Source organism: Mesoplodon densirostris, chromosome 5 (genome assembly GCF_025265405.1).
Source record: "Mesoplodon densirostris isolate mMesDen1 chromosome 5, mMesDen1 primary haplotype, whole genome shotgun sequence".
In the NCBI taxonomy this organism is placed as follows: Eukaryota; Metazoa; Chordata; class Mammalia; order Artiodactyla; family Ziphiidae; genus Mesoplodon; species Mesoplodon densirostris.
In genome coordinates, this window is record NC_082665.1 from 154467935 (window position 1) to 154494784 (window position 26850).

The following is a 26850-nucleotide window of genomic DNA, read 5'->3' on the forward strand; positions in this document are numbered from 1 at the left end:
ACAGAGGAAGGCAATCACAGCTTCATTAACAAACTTATGTTTCACCAATGCAAAGGTGTGAGGAGTGGATACATTAGGTTACTGGGGTTAACAGAGATATACAAACACAGGTCAAGTATATAATCACTAAAGACCTACGGAATACCAAGAGAAGACTACTCAACATTCTGTCATAAGGTACATGGGAAAAGCATCAGAAGAAGTGTTGATATATGTATATGTGTAAAAGTACAACACCTTGCACACCTAGAACAAGCAAAACATTGTAATCAAACTTGCTGCGATTAAAAATTAAATTTAAAAAACGAACAAGAAGTAGTGAGACATAAACTTAAGGGGCTCTTTCCTGGCACATTCCATACTAATTTACAACCTAGAACATGACTTCCATTGAGGCTCTGTTACCCTAGTAACCAGATTTGGTAAAGGAGAACTGCTGCCGCCTTGTGGCCGTTTCACACAACAGCAGCTCTAAACACAGGGCTAATGGGAACTTGATATTAAAAATAATTGCAGGCCTGTAAATGACACGTGCCCTCAAAACAAATCCTTGGGTCGTAAATCGAGCAAGAAACTCAAAAGACGTGCATATCTCAAAACGACGATTTCAAGAGGCATATTTTATGCACATTTTCTCTAAGCTTTCTTTTTTTCCTTTTTTTTTTTGTTAAAAAAGGGCATGGAAAAAGGCTCAACATCAGGAATTAAACCATGAAAATCCAGGCTACAAAAAGGTTCACTTCACGGTTGTCAGAATGATCATCACCAAAAAAGTCTACAAAGAATATCTGCTGAAAGGGTTTTAAAGAAATGCGTGCCCGAACGCTGCTGGTGGGATGTAACCTGGTACCCGCCAGTAGTGAGAACAGAATGGAGGTGCGTTTAAAGGTGAAAATTGAGCTACCGTGTTATCTGGTAGGCCCTTTCATACACCAATCACCTGAGTGGACCAGAATCAAAAACACACAGGCTGGTAATCCTGCACTGCAGCATCATTTAACATAGCCAAGACGTGGAAGAAACCAAAATGTCCAGCAACAGAAAAATGAACAAACAAAATGTGTCCATGTACACAATGCAATATTAACCATGGAAAACAATGAAACAGTGCCGTTTGCACCACCATAGAAGAACCTACAGATAAACCCCCAATTTGAAGTAAGGGAAAAACCAAAAAACAGATAATCTATGATGTCAGTTAGAGGTGTGACCTAAAAATTGATACCCATGAAATTATTTCCAAGAGGAGGACACGCATGGATTAAGAAAATAAAATTTTGTTAAACCAAATGGAAAAGTGTAAGGAATGGATGAATTTGGATATGGGGGTTAACAGACATGTAATAACACATATGAAATATATGTCACAAAATAACTATGGAATACCAAGAGAGGTGTACTCAACACTCTCTAATAACCTACACGGGAAAGGATCCACAGATGAATAGTTAGATACATAGATATAATGAATCAGATTTTGTATACCTAAAACAAACAACATTTTTATCAAATTTGCTCTGATAATTAATTAGAATTAAATTTAAATAACAAACACGAAGTAAGGAAACATAAGCTCTTGCGGCTTTGCCCTGGCTCATTCCACTCTAACTTGCAGCCTACTAACAGGATTTCCAAAAAGGCTCTGTTCTCCCAAAACCTCGAGTTGGAAATGCAGAAGTGCTTCCACCTTGTGGCCGTTTTCTGCAAGAGCGGCCTTAAACCCACAGCTAACGGTCACTTACCATTCACAAGGACACAGGGCTGTAAAGGACACCTGCCCTCAAAAATTGTGCTGAGGTAGGGAATGGACAAATAAAATTCAAAACTGGTAAAATTTTCAAGGAGATAGTATGAAGACGTAAGTTTTACTCACTCTTTTTCCAAAAGAAGGAAAATGGATAAAAGCTCAACATCAGGAATTATGAGACTCATGCAAATCGAACCTACAAAAAGGTTTCAACTCACGCTAGTCAACTACCATCAGCAAAAGGTCTACAAACAATAAATGCTGAAGGGGTTCTAGAGAACTGTGTACCCTCTAGCTGCTGGTGAGCTGTAAAGTGGTAACAGCCAATAATGAGAACAGAAAGGAGCTGCATTTCAAAGTAAAAATTGAGCCACCGTTCCATCCAGCAGGCCCGCCGCTGAGCCTCTCACCTCAGAAGACCAGAGTCACGAAGGCACAGGCTGCAACAGCTGCACTGCAGGACTTTTCCCAATAGCCAAGACACGGAAGCAGGCAAAATGTCCATCAACAGATGAATGGATAAAGAAGAAGTGGTCCATGTACACAATGAACATTAGCCATGGACAAAAATGAAACACTGCTCTTTGAGGCACCACAGATGAGCCTAGAGATAATCACAGAACATGAGGTAAGTCGGAAAGCAAAAGACACATACTATGATATCACTTATAGGGGTTATCTAAAAACTGACACAAGTGAACATACTTCCACAGAGAAAGACACTCACACACTTAGAAAACATACTATGCTAATCTGAACGGAAAGGTGGGGGGAATGGGTAAATTAAGATTAGGGTTGCCATTCGTGTACAAATACCTATTAAATACATATATCAAAAAGACCGACCATATAGCAAGGGAGGCCTACGGAACACTCTACAGTAATTTACATGGGAAGAGGATTTCTACATTAATATATATATATGTAAAAATTATTCAGATTGTATATACCTAGGACAACCAATATTCTAATCATTACCCGAATAAAAAAACTAAAACGAAGAACAAGAAATAATGTGACTTAAACTTATGGGGTTTTTTTCCTGGCACATTCCATTCTAATTTACAACCTGGGTACAGGACTTCCAAAAAGGCTCTGCTGCCCTAGTAACCAGATTTGGGAAAGGAGAAATGCTACCGCCTTGTGGCCATTTCCCAAACAGCAGCTCTAAACCCAGTGCTAATGTTCACTAAATATTCACATTCATAGCAGGCCTGTAAATGATACCTGCACTCCAAAGACATCCTGGGGTCGAAAATCGACCAAAAAATTCAAAAGAGGGCAACCTTCCAAGAAGACAATTTCAAGAGGTTTATTGTACTCACTGTTTTATTTCTCTATTTTGTTTAAGAGAATGAAAAAAGGTGTGGTGAAATGCTGAATATTAGGAATTATTAAAGACATGCAAATCCAAATTACAAAAACCTATCAGCTCACACCAGTCAGAATGGCCATCAGCAAAAATTCTGCAAACAATAAATGCTGAAGGGGTTGTGCAGAAATGCATACCCTAGGTTCAAAGTGGGACATGGTAAGAGCCAGTAATGAAAACACAAAGGATATTCCTTGAAAAGGTAAATATTGAGCTACCATTCAATCAAGCCTACCCACTGCCGGGCCTATTGCCTGAGAGAATGAGAATCAAAAAGACACAGGCTGGAAATCCTCCACTCCAGCAATATTTACCATAGCCAACACTTGGAAGCAATGAAAATGTCCATCAACAGAGGAATGCACAAAGAAGAAATGGTCCACGTACACAACGGAATAGGACTCCAATAAAAAATACAAATTCAATTTAAAAAAAAACGTAAGTAAGGAGACATCAGCATTTGGGGGTTTATCCAGGGCACATTCCTCTCTAATTTATAACCAAGGAAAACCACTGGCCAGAAGATCTCTTTCCCTAGTTACCAGAGTGGGAAAAACAGAAATGCTGCCGCCCTTTGCCCATTACCTGCAACAGCAGCTTTAAAACCTGTGCTAAGGTTCACTTCATATGCACAAGTCCTGTTGGGCTATAAATGAAACCTGCCCTCAAAATGTCTTGAGGGAGGTAATGGCCAAAATATTTCTAAATGTGGCACATACTTCAAGAATACAATATGAAGACGTAAGCTGTACTCACAGTTTTAAGGGAAAAAAAGACATGCCTGAAAGCTCAATTTCAAGGGTTTATGAGATGCATACAAATCCAACCACAAACAGGTACCAGCTCACACCAGTCAGAATAAACTTCAGCAAAAATACAAGCAATAAATGCTGAAAGGGCTTGCGGAGAAGGGCATACCCTCAACATTAAGTGGGACGTGACTTGGTGAGAGCCACTAATGAGAGCAGAATGGAGGTGCCTTTACATGCTAAACATTTTGCTACCATATGATCCAGCAGGCCCACTCCTGGGCCTGTAACCTAACAAGACAGAATTGGAAAGACACAGGTGGCAAGTCTGCATTGCAGCCATATTAAAATAGCCAAGACATGGAAGCAACCAATAAATCCATCAACAGATGAGTGGACAAAGAAAAACTGGTACACGTACAGATGGAATATTAGCCAAGGAAAAAAATGGCACAATGCCATTTGGAGCACCGTAGATGAGTCTAGAGGTGATCACGCAACTTGTAGTAAGTCAGAAAGCAAAAGACACATATCCTATGATATCACTTATAGGTGTTACCTAAAAATTGATACCAGTGAAGATATTTCCACAGAGGAAGGCAATCACAGCTTCATTAACAAACTTATGTTTCACCAATGCAAAGGTGTGAGGAGTGGATACATTAGGTTACTGGGGTTAACAGAGATATACAAACACAGGTCAAGTATATAATCACTAAAGACCTACGGAATACCAAGAGAAGACTACTCAACATTCTGTCATAAGGTACATGGGAAAAGCATCAGAAGAAGTGTTGATATATGTATATGTGTAAAAGTACAACACCTTGCACACCTAGAACAAGCAAAACATTGTAATCAAACTTGCTGCGATTAAAAATTAAATTTAAAAAACGAACAAGAAGTAGTGAGACATAAACTTAAGGGGCTCTTTCCTGGCACATTCCATACTAATTTACAACCTAGAACATGACTTCCATTGAGGCTCTGTTACCCTAGTAACCAGATTTGGTAAAGGAGAACTGCTGCCGCCTTGTGGCCGTTTCACACAACAGCAGCTCTAAACACAGGGCTAATGGGAACTTGATATTCAAAATAATTGCAGGCCTGTAAATGACACGTGCCCTCAAAACAAATCCTTGGGTCGTAAATCGAGCAAGAAACTCAAAAGACGTGCATATCTCAAAACGACGATTTCAAGAGGCATATTTTATGCACATTTTCTCTAAGCTTTCTTTTTTTCCTTTTTTTTTGTTAAAAAAGGGCATGGAAAAAGGCTCAACATCAGGAATTAAACCATGAAAATCCAGGCTACAAAAAGGTTCACTTCACAGTTGTCAGAATGATCATCACCAAAAAAGTCTACAAAGAATATCTGCTGAAAGGGTTTTAAAGAAATGCATGCCCGAACGCTGCTGGTGGGATGTAACCTGGTACCCGCCAGTAGTGAGAACAGAATGGAGGTGCGTTTAAAGGTGAAAATTGAGCTACCGTGTTATCTGGTAGGCCCTTTCATACACCAATCACCTGAGTGGACCAGAATCAAAAACACACAGGCTGGTAATCCTGCACTGCAGCATCATTTAACATAGCCAAGACGTGGAAGAAACCAAAATGTCCAGCAACAGAAAAATGAACAAACAAAATGTGTCCATGTACACAATGCAATATTAACCATGGAAAACAATGAAACAGTGCCGTTTGCACCACCATAGAAGAACCTACAGATAAACCCCCAATTTGAAGTAAGGGAAAAACCGAAAAACAGATAATCTATGATGTCAGTTAGAGGTGTGACCTAAAAATTGATACCCATGAAATTATTTCCAAGAGGAGGACACGCATGGATTAAGAAAATAAAATTTTGTTAAACCAAATGGAAAAGTGTAAGGAATGGATGAATTTGGATATGGGGGTTAACAGACATGTAATAACACATATGAAATATATGTCACAAAATAACTATGGAATACCAAGAGAGGTGTACTCAACACTCTCTAATAACCTACACGGGAAAGGATCCACAGATGAATAGTTAGATACATAGATATAATGAATCAGATTTTGTATACCTAAAACAAACAACATTTTTATCAAATTTGCTCTGATAATTAATTAGAATTAAATTTAAATAACAAACACGAAGTAAGGAAACATAAGCTCTTGCGGCTTTGCCCTGGCTCATTCCACTCTAACTTGCAGCCTACTAACAGGATTTCCAAAAAGGCTCTGTTCTCCCAAAACCTCGAGTTGGAAATGCAGAAGTGCTTCCACCTTGTGGCCGTTTTCTGCAAGAGCGGCCTTAAACCCACAGCTAACGGTCACTTGCCATTCACAAGGACACAGGGCTGTAAAGGACACCTGCCCTCAAAAATTGTGCTGAGGTAGGGAATGGACAAATAAAATTCAAAACTGGTAAAATTTTCAAGGAGATAGTATGAAGACGTAAGTTTTACTCACTCTTTTTCCAAAAGAAGGAAAATGGATAAAAGCTCAACATCAGGAATTATGAGACTCATGCAAATCGAACCTACAAAAAGGTTTCAACTCACGCTAGTCAACTACCATCAGCAAAAGGTCTACAAACAATAAATGCTGAAGGGGTTCTAGAGAACTGTGTACCCTCTAGCTGCTGGTGAGCTGTAAAGTGGTAACAGCCAATAATGAGAACAGAAAGGAGCTGCATTTCAAAGTAAAAATTGAGCCACCGTTCCATCCAGCAGGCCCGCCGCTGAGCCTCTCACCTCAGAAGACCAGAGTCACGAAGGCACAGGCTGCAACAGCTGCACTGCAGGACTTTTCCCAATAGCCAAGACACGGAAGCAGGCAAAATGTCCATCAACAGATGAATGGATAAAGAAGAAGTGGTCCATGTACACAATGAACATTAGCCATGGACAAAAATGAAACACTGCTCTTTGAGGCACCACAGATGAGCCTAGAGATAATCACAGAACATGAGGTAAGTCGGAAAGCAAAAGACACATACTATGATATCACTTATAGGGGTTATCTAAAAACTGACACAAGTGAACATACTTCCACAGAGAAAGACACTCACACACTTAGAAAACATACTATGCTAATCTGAACGGAAAGGTGGGGGGAATGGGTAAATTAAGATTAGGGTTGCCATTCGTGTACAAATACCTATTAAATACATATATCAAAAAGACCGACCATATAGCAAGGGAGGCCTACGGAACACTCTACAGTAATTTACATGGGAAGAGGATTTCTACATTAATATATATATATGTAAAAATTATTCAGATTGTATATACCTAGGACAACCAATATTCTAATCATTACCCGAATAAAAAAACTAAAACGAAGAACAAGAAATAATGTGACTTAAACTTATGGGGTTTTTTTCCTGGCACATTCCATTCTAATTTACAACCTGGGTACAGGACTTCCAAAAAGGCTCTGCTGCCCTAGTAACCAGATTTGGGAAAGGAGAAATGCTACCGCCTTGTGGCCATTTCCCAAACAGCAGCTCTAAACCCAGTGCTAATGTTCACTAAATATTCACATTCATAGCAGGCCTGTAAATGATACCTGCACTCCAAAGACATCCTGGGGTCGAAAATCGACCAAAAAATTCAAAAGAGGGCAACCTTCCAAGAAGACAATTTCAAGAGGTTTATTGTACTCACTGTTTTATTTCTCTATTTTGTTTAAGAGAATGAAAAAAGGTGTGGTGAAATGCTGAATATTAGGAATTATTAAAGACATGCAAATCCAAATTACAAAAACCTATCAGCTCACACCAGTCAGAATGGCCATCAGCAAAAATTCTGCAAACAATAAATGCTGAAGGGGTTGTGCAGAAATGCATACCCTAGGTTCAAAGTGGGACATGGTAAGAGCCAGTAATGAAAACACAAAGGATATTCCTTGAAAAGGTAAATATTGAGCTACCATTCAATCAAGCCTACCCACTGCCGGGCCTATTGCCTGAGAGAATGAGAATCAAAAAGACACAGGCTGGAAATCCTCCACTCCAGCAATATTTACCATAGCCAACACTTGGAAGCAATGAAAATGTCCATCAACAGAGGAATGCACAAAGAAGAAATGGTCCACGTACACAACGGAATAGGACTCCAATAAAAAATACAAATTCAATTTAAAAAAAAACGTAAGTAAGGAGACATCAGCATTTGGGGGTTTATCCAGGGCACATTCCTCTCTAATTTATAACCAAGGAAAACCACTGGCCAGAGATCTCTTTCCCTAGTTACCAGAGTGGGAAAAACAGAAATGCTGCCGCCCTTTGCCCATTACCTGCAACAGCAGCTTTAAAACCTGTGCTAAGGTTCACTTCATATGCACAAGTCCTGTTGGGCTATAAATGAAACCTGCCCTCAAAATGTCTTGAGGGAGGTAATGGCCAAAATATTTCTAAATGTGGCACATACTTCAAGAATACAATATGAAGACGTAAGCTGTACTCACAGTTTTAAGGGAAAAAAAGACATGCCTGAAAGCTCAATTTCAAGGGTTTATGAGATGCATACAAATCCAACCACAAACAGGTACCAGCTCACACCAGTCAGAATAAACTTCAGCAAAAATACAAGCAATAAATGCTGAAAGGGCTTGCGGAGAAGGGCATACCCTCAACATTAAGTGGGACGTGACTTGGTGAGAGCCACTAATGAGAGCAGAATGGAGGTGCCTTTACATGCTAAACATTTTGCTACCATATGATCCAGCAGGCCCACTCCTGGGCCTGTAACCTAACAAGACAGAATTGGAAAGACACAGGTGGCAAGTCTGCATTGCAGCCATATTAAAATAGCCAAGACATGGAAGCAACCAATAAATCCATCAACAGATGAGTGGACAAAGAAAAACTGGTACACGTACAGATGGAATATTAGCCAAGGAAAAAAATGGCACAATGCCATTTGGAGCACCGTAGATGAGTCTAGAGGTGATCACGCAACTTGTAGTAAGTCAGAAAGCAAAAGACACATATCCTATGATATCACTTATAGGTGTTACCTAAAAATTGATACCAGTGAAGATATTTCCACAGAGGAAGGCAATCACAGCTTCATTAACAAACTTATGTTTCACCAATGCAAAGGTGTGAGGAGTGGATACATTAGGTTACTGGGGTTAACAGAGATATACAAACACAGGTCAAGTATATAATCACTAAAGACCTACGGAATACCAAGAGAAGACTACTCAACATTCTGTCATAAGGTACATGGGAAAAGCATCAGAAGAAGTGTTGATATATGTATATGTGTAAAAGTACAACACCTTGCACACCTAGAACAAGCAAAACATTGTAATCAAACTTGCTGCGATTAAAAATTAAATTTAAAAAACGAACAAGAAGTAGTGAGACATAAACTTAAGGGGCTCTTTCCTGGCACATTCCATACTAATTTACAACCTAGAACATGACTTCCATTGAGGCTCTGTTACCCTAGTAACCAGATTTGGTAAAGGAGAACTGCTGCCGCCTTGTGGCCGTTTCACACAACAGCAGCTCTAAACACAGGGCTAATGGGAACTTGATATTCAAAATAATTGCAGGCCTGTAAATGACACGTGCCCTCAAAACAAATCCTTGGGTCGTAAATCGAGCAAGAAACTCAAAAGACGTGCATATCTCAAAACGACGATTTCAAGAGGCATATTTTATGCACATTTTCTCTAAGCTTTCTTTTTTTCCTTTTTTTTTGTTAAAAAAGGGCATGGAAAAAGGCTCAACATCAGGAATTAAACCATGAAAATCCAGGCTACAAAAAGGTTCACTTCACAGTTGTCAGAATGATCATCACCAAAAAAGTCTACAAAGAATATCTGCTGAAAGGGTTTTAAAGAAATGCATGCCCGAACGCTGCTGGTGGGATGTAACCTGGTACCCGCCAGTAGTGAGAACAGAATGGAGGTGCGTTTAAAGGTGAAAATTGAGCTACCGTGTTATCTGGTAGGCCCTTTCATACACCAATCACCTGAGTGGACCAGAATCAAAAACACACAGGCTGGTAATCCTGCACTGCAGCATCATTTAACATAGCCAAGACGTGGAAGAAACCAAAATGTCCAGCAACAGAAAAATGAACAAACAAAATGTGTCCATGTACACAATGCAATATTAACCATGGAAAACAATGAAACAGTGCCGTTTGCACCACCATAGAAGAACCTACAGATAAACCCCCAATTTGAAGTAAGGGAAAAACCGAAAAACAGATAATCTATGATGTCAGTTAGAGGTGTGACCTAAAAATTGATACCCATGAAATTATTTCCAAGAGGAGGACACGCATGGATTAAGAAAATAAAATTTTGTTAAACCAAATGGAAAAGTGTAAGGAATGGATGAATTTGGATATGGGGGTTAACAGACATGTAATAACACATATGAAATATATGTCACAAAATAACTATGGAATACCAAGAGAGGTGTACTCAACACTCTCTAATAACCTACACGGGAAAGGATCCACAGATGAATAGTTAGATACATAGATATAATGAATCAGATTTTGTATACCTAAAACAAACAACATTTTTATCAAATTTGCTCTGATAATTAATTAGAATTAAATTTAAATAACAAACACGAAGTAAGGAAACATAAGCTCTTGCGGCTTTGCCCTGGCTCATTCCACTCTAACTTGCAGCCTACTAACAGGATTTCCAAAAAGGCTCTGTTCTCCCAAAACCTCGAGTTGGAAATGCAGAAGTGCTTCCACCTTGTGGCCGTTTTCTGCAAGAGCGGCCTTAAACCCACAGCTAACGGTCACTTGCCATTCACAAGGACACAGGGCTGTAAAGGACACCTGCCCTCAAAAATTGTGCTGAGGTAGGGAATGGACAAATAAAATTCAAAACTGGTAAAATTTTCAAGGAGATAGTATGAAGACGTAAGTTTTACTCACTCTTTTTCCAAAAGAAGGAAAATGGATAAAAGCTCAACATCAGGAATTATGAGACTCATGCAAATCGAACCTACAAAAAGGTTTCAACTCACGCTAGTCAACTACCATCAGCAAAAGGTCTACAAACAATAAATGCTGAAGGGGTTCTAGAGAACTGTGTACCCTCTAGCTGCTGGTGAGCTGTAAAGTGGTAACAGCCAATAATGAGAACAGAAAGGAGCTGCATTTCAAAGTAAAAATTGAGCCACCGTTCCATCCAGCAGGCCCGCCGCTGAGCCTCTCACCTCAGAAGACCAGAGTCACGAAGGCACAGGCTGCAACAGCTGCACTGCAGGACTTTTCCCAATAGCCAAGACACGGAAGCAGGCAAAATGTCCATCAACAGATGAATGGATAAAGAAGAAGTGGTCCATGTACACAATGAACATTAGCCATGGACAAAAATGAAACACTGCTCTTTGAGGCACCACAGATGAGCCTAGAGATAATCACAGAACATGAGGTAAGTCGGAAAGCAAAAGACACAAACTATGATATCACTTATAGGGGTTATCTAAAAACTGACACAAGTGAACATACTTCCACAGAGAAAGACACTCACACACTTAGAAAACATACTATGCTAATCTGAACGGAAAGGTGGGGGGAATGGGTAAATTAAGATTAGGGTTGCCATTCGTGTACAAATACCTATTAAATACATATATCAAAAAGACCGACCATATAGCAAGGGAGGCCTACGGAACACTCTACAGTAATTTACATGGGAAGAGGATTTCTACATTAATATATATATATGTAAAAATTATTCAGATTGTATATACCTAGGACAACCAATATTCTAATCATTACCCGAATAAAAAAACTAAAACGAAGAACAAGAAATAATGTGACTTAAACTTATGGGGTTTTTTTCCTGGCACATTCCATTCTAATTTACAACCTGGGTACAGGACTTCCAAAAAGGCTCTGCTGCCCTAGTAACCAGATTTGGGAAAGGAGAAATGCTACCGCCTTGTGGCCATTTCCCAAACAGCAGCTCTAAACCCAGTGCTAATGTTCACTAAATATTCACATTCATAGCAGGCCTGTAAATGATACCTGCACTCCAAAGACATCCTGGGGTCGAAAATCGACCAAAAAATTCAAAAGAGGGCAACCTTCCAAGAAGACAATTTCAAGAGGTTTATTGTACTCACTGTTTTATTTCTCTATTTTGTTTAAGAGAATGAAAAAAGGTGTGGTGAAATGCTGAATATTAGGAATTATTAAAGACATGCAAATCCAAATTACAAAAACCTATCAGCTCACACCAGTCAGAATGGCCATCAGCAAAAATTCTGCAAACAATAAATGCTGAAGGGGTTGTGCAGAAATGCATACCCTAGGTTCAAAGTGGGACATGGTAAGAGCCAGTAATGAAAACACAAAGGATATTCCTTGAAAAGGTAAATATTGAGCTACCATTCAATCAAGCCTACCCACTGCCGGGCCTATTGCCTGAGAGAATGAGAATCAAAAAGACACAGGCTGGAAATCCTCCACTCCAGCAATATTTACCATAGCCAACACTTGGAAGCAATGAAAATGTCCATCAACAGAGGAATGCACAAAGAAGAAATGGTCCACGTACACAACGGAATAGGACTCCAATAAAAAATACAAATTCAATTTAAAAAAAAACGTAAGTAAGGAGACATCAGCATTTGGGGGTTTATCCAGGGCACATTCCTCTCTAATTTATAACCAAGGAAAACCACTGGCCAGAAGATCTCTTTCCCTAGTTACCAGAGTGGGAAAAACAGAAATGCTGCCGCCCTTTGCCCATTACCTGCAACAGCAGCTTTAAAACCTGTGCTAAGGTTCACTTCATATGCACAAGTCCTGTTGGGCTATAAATGAAACCTGCCCTCAAAATGTCTTGAGGGAGGTAATGGCCAAAATATTTCTAAATGTGGCACATACTTCAAGAATACAATATGAAGACGTAAGCTGTACTCACAGTTTTAAGGGAAAAAAAGACATGCCTGAAAGCTCAATTTCAAGGGTTTATGAGATGCATACAAATCCAACCACAAACAGGTACCAGCTCACACCAGTCAGAATAAACTTCAGCAAAAATACAAGCAATAAATGCTGAAAGGGCTTGCGGAGAAGGGCATACCCTCAACATTAAGTGGGACGTGACTTGGTGAGAGCCACTAATGAGAGCAGAATGGAGGTGCCTTTACATGCTAAACATTTTGCTACCATATGATCCAGCAGGCCCACTCCTGGGCCTGTAACCTAACAAGACAGAATTGGAAAGACACAGGTGGCAAGTCTGCATTGCAGCCATATTAAAATAGCCAAGACATGGAAGCAACCAATAAATCCATCAACAGATGAGTGGACAAAGAAAAACTGGTACACGTACAGATGGAATATTAGCCAAGGAAAAAAATGGCACAATGCCATTTGGAGCACCGTAGATGAGTCTAGAGGTGATCACGCAACTTGTAGTAAGTCAGAAAGCAAAAGACACATATCCTATGATATCACTTATAGGTGTTACCTAAAAATTGATACCAGTGAAGATATTTCCACAGAGGAAGGCAATCACAGCTTCATTAACAAACTTATGTTTCACCAATGCAAAGGTGTGAGGAGTGGATACATTAGGTTACTGGGGTTAACAGAGATATACAAACACAGGTCAAGTATATAATCACTAAAGACCTACGGAATACCAAGAGAAGACTACTCAACATTCTGTCATAAGGTACATGGGAAAAGCATCAGAAGAAGTGTTGATATATGTATATGTGTAAAAGTACAACACCTTGCACACCTAGAACAAGCAAAACATTGTAATCAAACTTGCTGCGATTAAAAATTAAATTTAAAAAACGAACAAGAAGTAGTGAGACATAAACTTAAGGGGCTCTTTCCTGGCACATTCCATACTAATTTACAACCTAGAACATGACTTCCATTGAGGCTCTGTTACCCTAGTAACCAGATTTGGTAAAGGAGAACTGCTGCCGCCTTGTGGCCGTTTCACACAACAGCAGCTCTAAACACAGGGCTAATGGGAACTTGATATTCAAAATAATTGCAGGCCTGTAAATGACACGTGCCCTCAAAACAAATCCTTGGGTCGTAAATCGAGCAAGAAACTCAAAAGACGTGCATATCTCAAAACGACGATTTCAAGAGGCATATTTTATGCACATTTTCTCTAAGCTTTCTTTTTTTCCTTTTTTTTTTGTTAAAAAAGGGCATGGAAAAAGGCTCAACATCAGGAATTAAACCATGAAAATCCAGGCTACAAAAAGGTTCACTTCACGGTTGTCAGAATGATCATCACCAAAAAAGTCTACAAAGAATATCTGCTGAAAGGGTTTTAAAGAAATGCGTGCCCGAACGCTGCTGGTGGGATGTAACCTGGTACCCGCCAGTAGTGAGAACAGAATGGAGGTGCGTTTAAAGGTGAAAATTGAGCTACCGTGTTATCTGGTAGGCCCTTTCATACACCAATCACCTGAGTGGACCAGAATCAAAAACACACAGGCTGGTAATCCTGCACTGCAGCATCATTTAACATAGCCAAGACGTGGAAGAAACCAAAATGTCCAGCAACAGAAAAATGAACAAACAAAATGTGTCCATGTACACAATGCAATATTAACCATGGAAAACAATGAAACAGTGCCGTCTGCACCACCATAGAAGAACCTACAGATAAACCCCCAATTTGAAGTAAGGGAAAAACCGAAAAACAGATAATCTATGATGTCAGTTAGAGGTGTGACCTAAAAATTGATACCCATGAAATTATTTCCAAGAGGAGGACACGCATGGATTAAGAAAATAAAATTTTGTTAAACCAAATGGAAAAGTGTAAGGAATGGATGAATTTGGATATGGGGGTTAACAGACATGTAATAACACATATGAAATATATGTCACAAAATAACTATGGAATACCAAGAGAGGTGTACTCAACACTCTCTAATAACCTACACGGGAAAGGATCCACAGATGAATAGTTAGATACATAGATATAATGAATCAGATTTTGTATACCTAAAACAAACAACATTTTTATCAAATTTGCTCTGATAATTAATTAGAATTAAATTTAAATAACAAACACGAAGTAAGGAAACATAAGCTCTTGCGGCTTTGCCCTGGCTCATTCCACTCTAACTTGCAGCCTACTAACAGGATTTCCAAAAAGGCTCTGTTCTCCCAAAACCTCGAGTTGGAAATGCAGAAGTGCTTCCACCTTGTGGCCGTTTTCTGCAAGAGCGGCCTTAAACCCACAGCTAACGGTCACTTACCATTCACAAGGACACAGGGCTGTAAAGGACACCTGCCCTCAAAAATTGTGCTGAGGTAGGGAATGGACAAATAAAATTCAAAACTGGTAAAATTTTCAAGGAGATAGTATGAAGAGGTAAGTTTTACTCACTCTTTTTCCAAAAAAAGGAAAATGGATAAAAGCTCAACATCAGGAATTATGAGACTCATGCAAATCGAACCTACAAAAAGGTTTCAACTCACGCTAGTCAACTACCATCAGCAAAAGGTCTACAAACAATAAATGCTGAAGGGGTTCTAGAGAACTGTGTACCCTCTAGCTGCTGGTGAGCTGTAAAGTGGTAACAGCCAATAATGAGAACAGAAAGGAGCTGCATTTCAAAGTAAAAATTGAGCCACCGTTCCATCCAGCAGGCCCGCCGCTGAGCCTCTCACCTCAGAAGACCAGAGTCACGAAGGCACAGGCTGCAACAGCTGCACTGCAGGACTTTTCCCAATAGCCAAGACACGGAAGCAGGCAAAATGTCCATCAACAGATGAATGGATAAAGAAGAAGTGGTCCATGTACACAATGAACATTAGCCATGGACAAAAATGAAACACTGCTCTTTGAGGCACCACAGATGAGCCTAGAGATAATCACAGAACATGAGGTAAGTCGGAAAGCAAAAGACACATACTATGATATCACTTATAGGGGTTATCTAAAAACTGACACAAGTGAACATACTTCCACAGAGAAAGACACTCACACACTTAGAAAACATACTATGCTAATCTGAACGGAAAGGTGGGGGGAATGGGTAAATTAAGATTAGGGTTGCCATTCGTGTACAAATACCTATTAAATACATATATCAAAAAGACCGACCATATAGCAAGGGAGGCCTACGGAACACTCTACAGTAATTTACATGGGAAGAGGATTTCTACATTAATATATATATATGTAAAAATTATTCAGATTGTATATACCTAGGACAACCAATATTCTAATCATTACCCGAATAAAAAAACTAAAACGAAGAACAAGAAATAATGTGACTTAAACTTATGGGGTTTTTTTCCTGGCACATTCCATTCTAATTTACAACCTGGGTACAGGACTTCCAAAAAGGCTCTGCTGCCCTAGTAACCAGATTTGGGAAAGGAGAAATGCTACCGCCTTGTGGCCATTTCCCAAACAGCAGCTCTAAACCCAGTGCTAATGTTCACTAAATATTCACATTCATAGCAGGCCTGTAAATGATACCTGCACTCCAAAGACATCCTGGGGTCGAAAATCGACCAAAAAATTCAAAAGAGGGCAACCTTCCAAGAAGACAATTTCAAGAGGTTTATTGTACTCACTGTTTTATTTCTCTATTTTGTTTAAGAGAATGAAAAAAGGTGTGGTGAAATGCTGAATATTAGGAATTATTAAAGACATGCAAATCCAAATTACAAAAACCTATCAGCTCACACCAGTCAGAATGGCCATCAGCAAAAATTCTGCAAACAATAAATGCTGAAGGGGTTGTGCAGAAATGCATACCCTAGGTTCAAAGTGGGACATGGTAAGAGCCAGTAATGAAAACACAAAGGATATTCCTTGAAAAGGTAAATATTGAGCTACCATTCAATCAAGCCTACCCACTGCCGGGCCTATTGCCTGAGAGAATGAGAATCAAAAAGACACAGGCTGGAAATCCTCCACTCCAGCAATATTTACCATAGCCAACACTTGGAAGCAATGAAAATGTCCATCAACAGAGGAATGCACAAAGAAGAAATGGTCCACGTACACAACGGAATAGGACTCCAATAAAAAATACAAATTCAATTTAAAAAAAAACGTAAGTAAGGAGACATCAGCATTTGGGGGTTTATCCAGGGCACATTCCTCTCTAATTTATAACCAAGGAAAACCACTGGCCAGAAGATCTCTTTCCCTAGTTACCAGAGTGGGAAAAACAGAAATGCTGCCGCCCTTTGCCCATTACCTGCAACAGCAGCTTTAAAACCTGTGCTAAGGTTCACTTCATATGCACAAGTCCTGTTGGGCTATAAATGAAACCTGCCCTCAAAATGTCTTGAGGGAGGTAATGGCCAAAATATTTCTAAATGTGGCACATACTTCAAGAATACAATATGAAGACGTAAGCTGTACTCACAGTTTTAAGGGAAAAAAAGACATGCCTGAAAGCTCAATTTCAAGGGTTTATGAGATGCATACAAATCCAACCACAAACAGGTACCAGCTCACACCAGTCAGAATAAACTTCAGCAAAAATACAAGCAATAAATGCTGAAAGGGCTTGCGGAGAAGGGCATACCCTCAACATTAAGTGGGACGTGACTTGGTGAGAGCCACTAATGAGAGCAGAATGGAGGTGCCTTTACATGCTAAACATTTTGCTACCATATGATCCAGCAGGCCCACTCCTGGGCCTGTAACCTAACAAGACAGAATTGGAAAGACACAGGTGGCAAGTCTGCATTGCAGCCATATTAAAATAGCCAAGACATGGAAGCAACCAATAAATCCATCAACAGATGAGTGGACAAAGAAAAACTGGTACACGTACAGATGGAATATTAGCCAAGGAAAAAAATGGCACAATGCCATTTGGAGCACCGTAGATGAGTCTAGAGGTGATCATGCAACTTTTAGTAAGTCAGAAAGCAAAAGACACATATCCTATGATATCACTTATAGGTGTTACCTAAAAATTGATACCAGTGAAGATATTTCCACAGAGGAAGGCAATCACAGCTTCATTAACAAACTTATGTTTCACCAATGCAAAGGTGTGAGGAGTGGATACATTAGGTTACTGGGGTTAACAGACATATACAAACACAGGTCAAGTATATAATCACTAAAGACCTACGGAATACCAAGAGAAGACTACTCAACATTCTGTCATAAGGTACATGGGAAAAGCATCAGAAGAAGTGTTGATATATGTATATGTGTAAAAGTACAACACCTTGCACACCTAGAACAAGCAAAACATTGTAATCAAACTTGCTGCGATTAAAAATTAAATTTAAAAAACGAACAAGAAGTAGTGAGACATAAACTTAAGGGGCTCTTTCCTGGCACATTCCATACTAATTTACAACCTAGAACATGACTTCCATTGAGGCTCTGTTACCCTAGTAACCAGATTTGGTAAAGGAGAACTGCTGCCGCCTTGTGGCCGTTTCACACAACAGCAGCTCTAAACACAGGGCTAATGGGAACTTGATATTCAAAATAATTGCAGGCCTGTAAATGACACGTGCCCTCAAAACAAATCCTTGGGTCGTAAATCGAGCAAGAAACTCAAAAGACGTGCATATCTCAAAACGACGATTTCAAGAGGCATATTTTATGCACATTTTCTCTAAGCTTTCTTTTTTTCCTTTTTTTTTGTTAAAAAAGGGCATGGAAAAAGGCTCAACATCAGGAATTAAACCATGAAAATCCAGGCTACAAAAAGGTTCACTTCACGGTTGTCAGAATGATCATCACCAAAAAAGTCTACAAAGAATATCTGCTGAAAGGGTTTTAAAGAAATGCGTGCCCGAACGCTGCTGGTGGGATGTAACCTGGTACCCGCCAGTAGTGAGAACAGAATGGAGGTGCGTTTAAAGGTGAAAATTGAGCTACCGTGTTATCTGGTAGGCCCTTTCATACACCAATCACCTGAGTGGACCAGAATCAAAAACACACAGGCTGGTAATCCTGCACTGCAGCATCATTTAACATAGCCAAGACGTGGAAGAAACCAAAATGTCCAGCAACAGAAAAATGAACAAACAAAATGTGTCCATGTACACAATGCAATATTAACCATGGAAAACAATGAAACAGTGCCGTTTGCACCACCATAGAAGAACCTACAGATAAACCCCCAATTTGAAGTAAGGGAAAAACCGAAAAACAGATAATCTATGATGTCAGTTAGAGGTGTGACCTAAAAATTGATACCCATGAAATTATTTCCAAGAGGAGGACACGCATGGATTAAGAAAATAAAATTTTGTTAAACCAAATGGAAAAGTGTAAGGAATGGATGAATTTGGATATGGGGGTTAACAGACATGTAATAACACATATGAAATATATGTCACAAAATAACTATGGAATACCAAGAGAGGTGTACTCAACACTCTCTAATAACCTACACGGGAAAGGATCCACAGATGAATAGTTAGATACATAGATATAATGAATCAGATTTTGTATACCTAAAACAAACAACATTTTTATCAAATTTGCTCTGATAATTAATTAGAATTAAATTTAAATAACAAACACGAAGTAAGGAAACATAAGCTCTTGCGGCTTTGCCCTGGCTCATTCCACTCTAACTTGCAGCCTACTAACAGGATTTCCAAAAAGGCTCTGTTCTCCCAAAACCTCGAGTTGGAAATGCAGAAGTGCTTCCACCTTGTGGCCGTTTTCTGCAAGAGCGGCCTTAAACCCACAGCTAACGGTCACTTGCCATTCACAAGGACACAGGGCTGTAAAGGACACCTGCCCTCAAAAATTGTGCTGAGGTAGGGAATGGACAAATAAAATTCAAAACTGGTAAAATTTTCAAGGAGATAGTATGAAGAGGTAAGTTTTACTCACTCTTTTTCCAAAAGAAGGAAAATGGATAAAAGCTCAACATCAGGAATTATGAGACTCATGCCAATCGAACCTACAAAAAGGTTTCAACTCACGCTAGTCAACTACCATCAGCAAAAGGTCTACAAACAATAAATGCTGAAGGGGTTCTAGAGAACTGTGTACCCTCTAGCTGCTGGTGAGCTGTAAAGTGGTAACAGCCAATAATGAGAACAGAAAGGAGCTGCATTTCAAAGTAAAAATTGAGCCACCGTTCCATCCAGCAGGCCCGCCGCTGAGTCTCTCACCTCAGAAGACCAGAGTCACGAAGGCACAGGCTGCAACAGCTGCACTGCAGGACTTTTCCCAATAGCCAAGACACGGAAGCAGGCAAAATGTCCATCAACAGATGAATGGATAAAGAAGAAGTGGTCCATGTACACAATGAACATTAGCCATGGACAAAAATGAAACACTGCTCTTTGAGGCACCACAGATGAGCCTAGAGATAATCACAGAACATGAGGTAAGTCGGAAAGCAAAAGACACATACTATGATATCACTTATAGGGGTTATCTAAAAACTGACACAAGTGAACATACTTCCACAGAGAAAGACACTCACACACTTAGAAAACATACTATGCTAATCTGAACGGAAAGGTGGGGGGAATGGGTAAATTAAGATTAGGGTTGCCATTCGTGTACAAATACCTATTAAATACATATATCAAAAAGACCGACCATATAGCAAGGGAGGCCTACGGAACACTCTACAGTAATTTACATGGGAAGAGGATTTCTACATTAATATATATATATGTAAAAATTATTCAGATTGTATATACCTAGGACAACCAATATTCTAATCATTACCCGAATAAAAAAACTAAAACGAAGAACAAGAAATAATGTGACTTAAACTTATGGGGTTTTTTTCCTGGCACATTCCATTCTAATTTACAACCTGGGTACAGGACTTCCAAAAAGGCTCTGCTGCCCTAGTAACCAGATTTGGGAAAGGAGAAATGCTACCGCCTTGTGGCCATTTCCCAAACAGCAGCTCTAAACCCAGTGCTAATGTTCACTAAATATTCACATTCATAGCAGGCCTGTAAATGATACCTGCACTCCAAAGACATCCTGGGGTCGAAAATCGACCAAAAAATTCAAAAGAGGGCAACCTTCCAAGAAGACAATTTCAAGAGGTTTATTGTACTCACTGTTTTATTTCTCTATTTTGTTTAAGAGAATGAAAAAAGGTGTGGTGAAATGCTGAATATTAGGAATTATTAAAGACATGCAAATCCAAATTACAAAAACCTATCAGCTCACACCAGTCAGAATGGCCATCAGCAAAAATTCTGCAAACAATAAATGCTGAAGGGGTTGTGCAGAAATGCATACCCTAGGTTCAAAGTGGGACATGGTAAGAGCCAGTAATGAAAACACAAAGGATATTCCTTGAAAAGGTAAATATTGAGCTACCATTCAATCAAGCCTACCCACTGCCGGGCCTATTGCCTGAGAGAATGAGAATCAAAAAGACACAGGCTGGAAATCCTCCACTCCAGCAATATTTACCATAGCCAACACTTGGAAGCAATGAAAATGTCCATCAACAGAGGAATGCACAAAGAAGAAATGGTCCACGTACACAACGGAATAGGACTCCAATAAAAAATACAAATTCAATTTAAAAAAAAACGTAAGTAAGGAGACATCAGCATTTGGGGGTTTATCCAGGGCACATTCCTCTCTAATTTATAACCAAGGAAAACCACTGGCCAGAAGATCTCTTTCCCTAGTTACCAGAGTGGGAAAAACAGAAATGCTGCCGCCCTTTGCCCATTACCTGCAACAGCAGCTTTAAAACCTGTGCTAAGGTTCACTTCATATGCACAAGTCCTGTTGGGCTATAAATGAAACCTGCCCTCAAAATGTCTTGAGGGAGGTAATGGCCAAAATATTTCTAAATGTGGCACATACTTCAAGAATACAATATGAAGACGTAAGCTGTACTCACAGTTTTAAGGGAAAAAAAGACATGCCTGAAAGCTCAATTTCAAGGGTTTATGAGATGCATACAAATCCAACCACAAACAGGTACCAGCTCACACCAGTCAGAATAAACTTCAGCAAAAATACAAGCAATAAATGCTGAAAGGGCTTGCGGAGAAGGGCATACCCTCAACATTAAGTGGGACGTGACTTGGTGAGAGCCACTAATGAGAGCAGAATGGAGGTGCCTTTACATGCTAAACATTTTGCTACCATATGATCCAGCAGGCCCACTCCTGGGCCTGTAACCTAACAAGACAGAATTGGAAAGACACAGGTGGCAAGTCTGCATTGCAGCCATATTAAAATAGCCAAGACATGGAAGCAACCAATAAATCCATCAACAGATGAGTGGACAAAGAAAAACTGGTACACGTACAGATGGAATATTAGCCAAGGAAAAAAATGGCACAATGCCATTTGGAGCACCGTAGATGAGTCTAGAGGTGATCACGCAACTTGTAGTAAGTCAGAAAGCAAAAGACACATATCCTATGATATCACTTATAGGTGTTACCTAAAAATTGATACCAGTGAAGATATTTCCACAGAGGAAGGCAATCACAGCTTCATTAACAAACTTATGTTTCACCAATGCAAAGGTGTGAGGAGTGGATACATTAGGTTACTGGGGTTAACAGACATATACAAACACAGGTCAAGTATATAATCACTAAAGACCTACGGAATACCAAGAGAAGACTACTCAACATTCTGTCATAAGGTACATGGGAAAAGCATCAGAAGAAGTGTTGATATATGTATGTGTGTAAAAGTACAACACCTTGCACACCTAGAACAAGCAAAACATTGTAATCAAACTTGCTGCGATTAAAAATTAAATTTAAAAAACGAACAAGAAGTAGTGAGACATAAACTTAAGGGGCTCTTTCCTGGCACATTCCATACTAATTTACAACCTAGAACATGACTTCCATTGAGGCTCTGTTACCCTAGTAACCAGATTTGGTAAAGGAGAACTGCTGCCGCCTTGTGGCCGTTTCACACAACAGCAGCTCTAAACACAGGGCTAATGGGAACTTGATATTCAAAATAATTGCAGGCCTGTAAATGACACGTGCCCTCAAAACAAATCCTTGGGTCGTAAATCGAGCAAGAAACTCAAAAGACGTGCATATCTCAAAACGACGATTTCAAGAGGCATATTTTATGCACATTTTCTCTAAGCTTTCTTTTTTTCCTTTTTTTTTGTTAAAAAAGGGCATGGAAAAAGGCTCAACATCAGGAATTAAACCATGAAAATCCAGGCTACAAAAAGGTTCACTTCACGGTTGTCAGAATGATCATCACCAAAAAAGTCTACAAAGAATATCTGCTGAAAGGGTTTTAAAGAAATGCGTGCCCGAACGCTGCTGGTGGGATGTAACCTGGTACCCGCCAGTAGTGAGAACAGAATGGAGGTGCGTTTAAAGGTGAAAATTGAGCTACCGTGTTATCTGGTAGGCCCTTTCATACACCAATCACCTGAGTGGACCAGAATCAAAAACACACAGGCTGGTAATCCTGCACTGCAGCATCATTTAACATAGCCAAGACGTGGAAGAAACCAAAATGTCCAGCAACAGAAAAATGAACAAACAAAATGTGTCCATGTACACAATGCAATATTAACCATGGAAAACAATGAAACAGTGCCGTTTGCACCACCATAGAAGAACCTACAGATAAACCCCCAATTTGAAGTAAGGGAAAAACCGAAAAACAGATAATCTATGATGTCAGTTAGAGGTGTGACCTAAAAATTGATACCCATGAAATTATTTCCAAGAGGAGGACACGCATGGATTAAGAAAATAAAATTTTGTTAAACCAAATGGAAAAGTGTAAGGAATGGATGAATTTGGATATGGGGGTTAACAGACATGTAATAACACATATGAAATATATGTCACAAAATAACTATGGAATACCAAGAGAGGTGTACTCAACACTCTCTAATAACCTACACGGGAAAGGATCCACAGATGAATAGTTAGATACATAGATATAATGAATCAGATTTTGTATACCTAAAACAAACAACATTTTTATCAAATTTGCTCTGATAATTAATTAGAATTAAATTTAAATAACAAACACGAAGTAAGGAAACATAAGCTCTTGCGGCTTTGCCCTGGCTCATTCCACTCTAACTTGCAGCCTACTAACAGGATTTCCAAAAAGGCTCTGTTCTCCCAAAACCTCGAGTTGGAAATGCAGAAGTGCTTCCACCTTGTGGCCGTTTTCTGCAAGAGCGGCCTTAAACCCACAGCTAACGGTCACTTGCCATTCACAAGGACACAGGGCTGTAAAGGACACCTGCCCTCAAAAATTGTGCTGAGGTAGGGAATGGACAAATAAAATTCAAAACTGGTAAAATTTTCAAGGAGATAGTATGAAGAGGTAAGTTTTACTCACTCTTTTTCCAAAAGAAGGAAAATGGATAAAAGCTCAACATCAGGAATTATGAGACTCATGCCAATCGAACCTACAAAAAGGTTTCAACTCACGCTAGTCAACTACCATCAGCAAAAGGTCTACAAACAATAAATGCTGAAGGGGTTCTAGAGAACTGTGTACCCTCTAGCTGCTGGTGAGCTGTAAAGTGGTAACAGCCAATAATGAGAACAGAAAGGAGCTGCATTTCAAAGTAAAAATTGAGCCACCGTTCCATCCAGCAGGCCCGCCGCTGAGCCTCTCACCTCAGAAGACCAGAGTCACGAAGGCACAGGCTGCAACAGCTGCACTGCAGGACTTTTCCCAATAGCCAAGACACGGAAGCAGGCAAAATGTCCATCAACAGATGAATGGATAAAGAAGAAGTGGTCCATGTACACAATGAACATTAGCCATGGACAAAAATGAAACACTGCTCTTTGAGGCACCACAGATGAGCCTAGAGATAATCACAGAACATGAGGTAAGTCGGAAAGCAAAAGACACATACTATGATATCACTTATAGGGGTTATCTAAAAACTGACACAAGTGAACATACTTCCACAGAGAAAGACACTCACACACTTAGAAAACATACTATGCTAATCTGAACGGAAAGGTGGGGGGAATGGGTAAATTAAGATTAGGGTTGCCATTCGTGTACAAATACCTATTAAATACATATATCAAAAAGACCGACCATATAGCAAGGGAGGCCTACGGAACACTCTACAGTAATTTACATGGGAAGAGGATTTCTACATTAATATATATATATGTAAAAATTATTCAGATTGTATATACCTAGGACAACCAATATTCTAATCATTACCCGAATAAAAAAACTAAAACGAAGAACAAGAAATAATGTGACTTAAACTTATGGGGGTTTTTTCCTGGCACATTCCATTCTAATTTACAACCTGGGTACAGGACTTCCAAAAAGGCTCTGCTGCCCTAGTAACCAGATTTGGGAAAGGAGAAATGCTACCGCCTTGTGGCCATTTCCCAAACAGCAGCTCTAAACCCAGTGCTAATGTTCACTAAATATTCACATTCATAGCAGGCCTGTAAATGATACCTGCACTCCAAAGACATCCTGGGGTCGAAAATCGACCAAAAAATTCAAAAGAGGGCAACCTTCCAAGAAGACAATTTCAAGAGGTTTATTGTACTCACTGTTTTATTTCTCTATTTTGTTTAAGAGAATGAAAAAAGGTGTGGTGAAATGCTGAATATTAGGAATTATTAAAGACATGCAAATCCAAATTACAAAAACCTATCAGCTCACACCAGTCAGAATGGCCATCAGCAAAAATTCTGCAAACAATAAATGCTGAAGGGGTTGTGCAGAAATGCATACCCTAGGTTCAAAGTGGGACATGGTAAGAGCCAGTAATGAAAACACAAAGGATATTCCTTGAAAAGGTAAATATTGAGCTACCATTCAATCAAGCCTACCCACTGCCGGGCCTATTGCCTGAGAGAATGAGAATCAAAAAGACACAGGCTGGAAATCCTCCACTCCAGCAATATTTACCATAGCCAACACTTGGAAGCAATGAAAATGTCCATCAACAGAGGAATGCACAAAGAAGAAATGGTCCACGTACACAACGGAATAGGACTCCAATAAAAAATACAAATTCAATTTAAAAAAAAACGTAAGTAAGGAGACATCAGCATTTGGGGGTTTATCCAGGGCACATTCCTCTCTAATTTATAACCAAGGAAAACCACTGGCCAGAAGATCTCTTTCCCTAGTTACCAGAGTGGGAAAAACAGAAATGCTGCCGCCCTTTGCCCATTACCTGCAACAGCAGCTTTAAAACCTGTGCTAAGGTTCACTTCATATGCACAAGTCCTGTTGGGCTATAAATGAAACCTGCCCTCAAAATGTCTTGAGGGAGGTAATGGCCAAAATATTTCTAAATGTGGCACATACTTCAAGAATACAATATGAAGACGTAAGCTGTACTCACAGTTTTAAGGGAAAAAAAGACATGCCTGAAAGCTCAATTTCAAGGGTTTATGAGATGCATACAAATCCAACCACAAACAGGTACCAGCTCACACCAGTCAGAATAAACTTCAGCAAAAATACAAGCAATAAATGCTGAAAGGGCTTGCGGAGAAGGGCATACCCTCAACATTAAGTGGGACGTGACTTGGTGAGAGCCACTAATGAGAGCAGAATGGAGGTGCCTTTACATGCTAAACATTTTGCTACCATATGATCCAGCAGGCCCACTCCTGGGCCTGTAACCTAACAAGACAGAATTGGAAAGACACAGGTGGCAAGTCTGCATTGCAGCCATATTAAAATAGCCAAGACATGGAAGCAACCAATAAATCCATCAACAGATGAGTGGACAAAGAAAAACTGGTACACGTACAGATGGAATATTAGCCAAGGAAAAAAATGGCACAATGCCATTTGGAGCACCGTAGATGAGTCTAGAGGTGATCACGCAACTTGTAGTAAGTCAGAAAGCAAAAGACACATATCCTATGATATCACTTATAGGTGTTACCTAAAAATTGATACCAGTGAAGATATTTCCACAGAGGAAGGCAATCACAGCTTCATTAACAAACTTATGTTTCACCAATGCAAAGGTGTGAGGAGTGGATACATTAGGTTACTGGGGTTAACAGACATATACAAACACAGGTCAAGTA